The sequence below is a fragment of the Tamandua tetradactyla genome, chromosome 1 (genome assembly GCF_023851605.1).
Source record: "Tamandua tetradactyla isolate mTamTet1 chromosome 1, mTamTet1.pri, whole genome shotgun sequence".
Lineage (NCBI taxonomy): Eukaryota > Metazoa > Chordata > Mammalia > Pilosa > Myrmecophagidae > Tamandua > Tamandua tetradactyla.
In genome coordinates this window covers 229,883,808-229,890,743 of record NC_135327.1, presented here as the reverse complement: position 1 = coordinate 229,890,743, position 6,936 = coordinate 229,883,808, and positions in this window count along the sequence as shown.

Genomic DNA, 6,936 nt, shown 5'->3' with positions numbered 1-6,936 from the left:
ATTTTTTGTAGGTGCCCAATGAATGAGAACATTTCCTTCTATTTCTTATTCACTGAAACATTATTTTATAAGTTCAATGTATTCAAATCCTTTTTCTAAATTTATTTGAAACAATTATATGAATTATCTTCTCTATTAATTCTATGTTAAGATGCATTGCTTGTTTTATATGTTGCAGGATTCTATGTACTAGCTTCTTGTTAGGGATATTTACATCTGTGTTCATGGGGAATATTACTCTGTAATTTTAATTCTTGGTCTCCACACCAGGTGAAATATTTCATTCTCCTTGCAACTCTAACATTGTTTGATGATATGATGTGAGAAGAAGTAAAACTGCGAAATGTTCACTCTGCCACCACCAGGAGAGAGGCTCCCTACTCATCACTGGCGGACCAGGTCAGCTGCGCCCTTACGTATGGAACAGTCACGTTTTGCTCAGCACAGAGTCGCCCATATAAACTGTGTGCTGGTCTCTGGGATTCAAGAGCAAATGAAACAAATCCTTTGTCCTTGAGGAACTCACAGTCTGACAAAGAAAACTGCATTCTCAAAACGGTATGCAAATCAAAATAATGAAGTAGAAGACTTCTTTTCCAGTTCAGAATCCTAAGTGATGAGGATAAAGAAATTGAAATGATTAGAAACAAGAAAATAGAAATGGAGGAGCAATCCTGAAGTTCCAAAGGATAGAGTCAAATGAATGGACCATACACAAGGATAAACCAGATCTGTCCACGCATCTCCACCATCTGGAATGTCCTGCCCCTACCTCTACACAGGCATATTCACCATTCTCCTGACCACCCCCGAGTCCCTGAGGAGCTCCCTTCCCTAAACCTCCAGAGCCTCATACCTGACTTCTCTACACCACCACTCTCTACTACTTATTATATGCACATGGTCTCATCCTTACAAGAGTTAGATCATTTGAGGGCAAAAGTCTATGCCCAATTTATCTATATGTTTCCCTCAGCATCTAGGACACAGGGCAAAGAAGATAAATGCTTAGTAAAAGGAAAAGATTCCTCTCTTTTACTGGCAGCGTACATGAGCATCTGCCCTACATTTGAGCATAATCTCGCTGCTCCCAAGTTTTCTCAAGTTACCAGTTCCTAATGCCTACAAGTCCCATGGTCCCAATATGGGGCAACCCAACCTGGACGGGAGAAATACAACTGCTTTTACTGGGCAATGTGTCTTGTTCTCCTCAAGATTCTAAATCTCCTTTTGGCAAGGACCTTTAACTAAATTGCTAGTTGTTGTGGTAGCAGAACAATTCTAAAACTACATTTTTCAGAATGTTAGTTATGCCTCAGTGTTCCCTTACGATACCTGCCTATAGCTAGACTCATATTTTACTATCCTCGAAAGCACCTGCCCTTTGATTTATTATCTTAACGTACTAGATAATCAAATTGGCTGGAGTTAACAGTGTTGCAAAATGCTGTGCTGCCCTGGCATTAAGTGAGCAAAATGATGAGTAATGTCAATTGCATTCCAGGAAATACGCGCACGGTGCATGGCATCTGCCTGCCAAGCGTGAACCGGTCATCATGGACTGTGCGTAGTGGAAATGTATTTTCAAATCTCAATGTAACATCCTATGAAATGAGTGCCTGGGCTACTTCATCTTCTTTTAAATGTGATTACTTTAAGGACTCACAGTAATTCTATTTTGAAAAGGTGTCTTCATCAAAGAACTGCATTTGATGTTAGGAGCCAACGTCCTGAAACTGGCTCCCATGCGGCACTTCTCAGTTCCCAAGGCTATGTCTGAAGAGACAGGCTCAGAGGATGTGCTTTTATTATCTGTCCCACTTCAGTCTGCTCCCTGGATGCCTGTGCCCTGGGGTTGTGGCTGCGTCTTCCCACTGTCTGGAGGAGCCTAAGATGTATAAGCAGCTGCAGTGATGGCCAAGAACATCTGAGTTCTCTTACCAGCTCTATCACTTATGAGCTCTCACTTCTTGGGGCAAACGCTAAAAATCTCTGCTAAACTGGTTTCCATTCTACAAATATTCCCACACCGTAAGCCCCTCCTAGAGGGGTGTGGAGACATTTATGGTGTACCATGCTTACCAGAAATATCTTCCAGAGCTGCCTTTTCCATGAAAATTGTTTGAGATGCCTATTTCCCAGGATCCTCATTTGGAGACCACTAATCTTTCCAGATGCCATAATCCAACACAGGTCCATGCCATCACCATCAGCTATAGGTGTAAACCCTAACGTCAATGTTCATACAACAAGGCTGCATCACAGAGGGCTCAGGAGCCCGACTTCAAGGGATGGGGTTTGTACAGTAAATGCAGAATTCTGTGAATGCCACCTTTTCCAGATATATTAGAAACTGGGGCTACCATTAGCAAGAACAAGCAGAAGGAAGGCTGGAAGGATCTGTTAAATCCTACTTGAATGAAAGATAGCAAAGGCACTGGTGTAGATGGAGATAGAAGAAAAGAAAGGCTGGTGAGGATTTAGACAAGCAGCGTTTCCCACCCTCCTCGGGCAGGCTCCATGGAGGACAAACACCGAGGTTGCACTTCTCTGGAGAGGCAGAAGAAGACAGAGTCTGAAACCAGGACTTTAGATGCAGACAGACCTGCTGCTTGCTGTAGTGTGAGAAAGGTGTTTACCGTTTTAGCGAAGGGTAAGGTCGGGCTTCAACGCAAGCTATAAAAGATTTGGACAATTTAGTCAAAAGAAGAAGGAAGGGATGTTCCAAGAAGAAGCAACCAGAGTTGAGGGCAAGAGAGGGAGACCATGATGGAGACACTGAGAGTAGCTTGCTGTGGTAGGAGCTGGAGCGGAGAGGCTAAGGAGTCAGAGGTCATAGTGGGCCCTAAGAAGATGGGCCTTTTCCAAAGCGCAGTGCGTTCCAAGCAGACCGACCACATGATTAGGATGTAACCAGGGAAAGCACTGAGGAGCCTGCCAGCAGGGGGCGTTAGACTTGGGGAGATGGTGAGGGGCAAGTGGTGAAATGGGGCCAATTTTCTGGATTAGGCAACTGAGTGGAAGTGAAATGTGGAATGTAGGCTGTGAGCCACAGAGGCAAAGGTGTAAATGAAGTAAATCCAATATCACCATCAGATTCCAAATTAACACACAGCTGCTTGTGGTGAAGATGCAAGAAAGAATTACAGATAAACAAATCAGTCTTTTTCTGCTGCCTGAAAATATCAGCAACTCATCAATAATTTTAATAAGAAGGGAGATGCTCACCACACCAATATATGGAGTATCATTAAAATTAAATACTTTAGCTAATGGGGTCAGCTGAGACTGCTTCTAGAAGACTCCAGGAGGGGCCCAAAGCATTGGGAAAATATTTGTGGCATTAAGGAATATTTTAGAAATTCAAATATCTGTCCTGCCTGTTTAACAAGAAATTCTGCAAATCAGTAAAGTTCAGATGCACCAGTGAGAGTGTTGCAATTCCCAAAGGGTGAAAAGTCACTGGAGGAGAAAGTAAAATTTCAGCCACCGATTGCTGAGCTCAGTCAGGATGCGCTGAGGGGGTCTGAGACCTCAAGAATGGAGCTGTGAAGTGGTGTCGGCAGTGATTACACTTGCTACAGGACATGGGCCCTAATGAGAAATAGTTTCTTAAGCCCTTTGTTTATTTTTTTTATGGGGCTATTTTAACAGTTTTGAGGCTAAGGGTTTATGAAACCTGCCGCCCTTGCTGTGAGGAAATCCTGGCTGATGTATTTCAGGAGGAAAGTACCCTTAAAGGGGTAGATTGGACAGAAAGCTGCTTACTTCACATGACAGTTCCACGAGTCGATAGAATCAGGCCAGATATATATGCTTCAGGCAGTACCGAGTCCCTGAAAAACTCCCAGATTATAAGATTTCTCGGTTGCCTTTTGCCCACTTGCTAGTGTCACGGCCTTGAGTGGGATTCCATAATCTTTCGGATCATCTTGCTCAGGATTCTGAGATGCCCCAGGATTTTAAAGATGCAGGCTCCCTTGACCAGCCTCCAGCACCCCGGCCGACCCCTGCTGGTCCAGCCTGCCTTCCCCGCCACCGCCAACCCAGATACCGTGAGCCACGGCCACGAGACCCTGCATGGGCCAAACTGCGCCAAGACCAGCCAGTGCCACAGGGACTGTCCTAGTGAAGCTGTGGGGCCCTGCTCAGGAACGTTTACCAGGAGCCGGGTAGCACGGAAGGATGCCTGCTTGGTGTCGCCTTCTCCAATGTACTGCAAAACCTACTCAGATGTCAAATTGGGAACAAATTAAACGTGACAGCCTAATTGAAAGGCAATATTTAATAACAATAGCTAGGGTTTCCTGCAGTAGCTTTTCCCCGCTGATTTTAGAGGTTTCTTTCCCTCACCATCCATCCCCAGAGGGCTGTCTCTGCCACATCTTACAATGAAGCTCACAACAAGGATGATCGCTGTTGGATCTGAGGACACGTCCTGATTTCTACAGCCTCAGCAGTAAAGCCGAGAAAAACAACCAACCCTTTAGTGATTCTTGTTCCCTGAAAAACGCAAAATTGGCAATAAATCTACAGGCAAAAGCCAGGTCTGCATTAGCAAAATGAAGCAGAGAAATAAAGTAATTATCTAAATAATTTATCACGAGCCTGGGGTAGGTAGCAGAATTACTTCAATGAATATTTCAGGGAGAAACTGCATTTTTGGAAAGAGCCCTCTGAAGGCTGGAACTTGGCTCATCGCACCTGAAACATGAAAATGATTCAGCGACAGAGGCTGCGTGTGGATGGAGAGCACCACGCTTGCTTGGAACACGCACCCCTGGCCCGCGACTGCACGTGGCCTAGAATGTCGCCGTCAGCTCCAGGAGGACACTGAGGCGGCCCCAGCTGTGACCTGGCCTGAGCGGCTCGGCCCAGGCGCCGCCTGTCCTGCCCCCTGTGTGGAGCACCCCCCCCACCCTTCGCTCCTCTCAGGCCACCAGGGCCCGACTGCAGGACACTGAGGGACGCGGGGAGGCTTCGCTCTACATCCCCCAGCGCTCGGCAAGCTAAGAAGGAAGCTGGTTCCGGGGTCTCACGTTGCTCACCTCTGTCCTGTGAACTGGCCGGAAGGATTCCGATGGGGGAACCCCACTCTCGGTGCAATTGGGGGGGCGTCAGATCTTGGGTGCTAGAAGTGCGGTGCAGGGGGCACAGCTGCAGCCCAGGGGCAGGAGGTGGGGGGGTCTGAGCAGCCTGGTCCCAATGCCCCGAGGGTCTGGGGGAGCAAGGCGGGGAGTCTGAGCAAATCAGCAGAGGTGCAGGGAAAAGGGAGTTCTGTGGCTCACAGAGGAAGGCAGAGTCTAGAGGTCTGAAAATAACTAAGTGCAACCTGCCCCCACCCAGGTGCTGGAAACCGGGTCCCAGTTAGGGGTTGCCTGGGGGTGGGGGGCAGTTGGGAGGGGCGCAGGTGCTAATTAGGCCTGCTGGGGCCTCATCCCCTGGAGAAGATCCCCGCATCCCAGGGACTCCTCCCCCAAGGGCAGTGATGGGTGGGGGGAGGCCGGGGCAGGGGAAGAAGGGGAGGGGGAAGCCATGTGAGGGCGGGTGGAGGCCCTGGGCTGAGCTTAACCACAGCCCTGGGCGCCCGGGTAAACACCGTGCGCTCTCATTTGTCCTTGCTGCTCCATTATTTATTGACTGCGTCTCCTGGGCTTGCACCCTGAGGCCCCGTGTTTTTAAGTAGGAAATTCGCTTCCCAGTCCACACGTGGCTGAAGCCCACTTCCTCTTGCTGTGTCCTCAGGCTGGATGGAAAGCAGCTGGTCCGTCTCCTTAGAGCGCCTGGCAGCCCCGCCCCTGCCCAGAGCCCGTGCCTCCCTGGGGACGCCCCCGCCCCTCGTTCTCAGGAAACCAGCCCCTGCCCCCCAGCCGGGGGTGAAGCATCTGCTCCGCTCCTCAGGGACATATGTGTATATATCTAGCGTCCCTCGGTCCTCTCTGCATGCCATGTTTCACGTTAATAGGCTTCATTTTTAGAGCACTTTTACGTTGACAGAAAAATGGCCCAAGAAGTGCAGAGGGCCCCTCTCCTGGGCCCCGACACCCCCACGGCCCCGCCCCCTGCTTCCCCATCGTTAACATCTTGAATCCGTGCGGTCTATTTGTGACAGCTGATGAAGCAGTAGCGCCGCCTGGTTATTAATGAAACTCCCGGCTCGCACTGACGTTCCCGCTGTGCACTGAACGGTCCCACGGGGTTTGTCACGCAGCCCCCGCCACCGCGTCCGCAGGAAACTTCCACCGCCCCGCACGCGCCCTGCGCGCCACCCCCAGCCCCACCCCAGCCCCGGAACCCCCGCAGCCACTGATCATTTTGCCCTTTTCCAAAAGGTCACATAATTGGAATCGCAGCTTTTCACTGGCTTCTTTCAGTAAGCAACATGCACTTCAGGCTCCTCCATCTCCTTCTACGGCTTGAGAGCTCGCTCAGTCTCCTCACTGGATAACGCCCCTCGTGCGGACTCCCCACGGCTGTCTGTGCATTCGCCTGTGGAAGGACACCTTGTTGCTTCCAATTTGGGGTGATTATGAATAAAGTGGCTACAAACATTCGTGTGTAGGTACGGGGTTCCTGCGGCCGCACCTCCTCGCCAGCGTTTGGGGTTGTCCGGGCTTTGGATTTTAGCCATTCTAATAGATGGGGAGTGGTGACGCTTCGTTGTTTTAATTAGAAATTCCCCTGACATCTGATGTTGACCATCTTTTCATATGCCTGTTTGCCATCTGTATATCTTCTTTGCTGATGTGTCTGTTCAGATCATTTGCCTACTTTTTAAAAGGATGGTTTGTTTTCCTCCAGTTGCGTTTTGAAGGTTCTCTTTACATTAAGGAGACAAGGTTTCTGTCAGATATGTGTTTTGAAAATATTTTCTCCCAGTCCCCATGGCTTAGCTTTCGTTCTCTTTACCGTGTCTTTCACAGATGGATGTTTTCA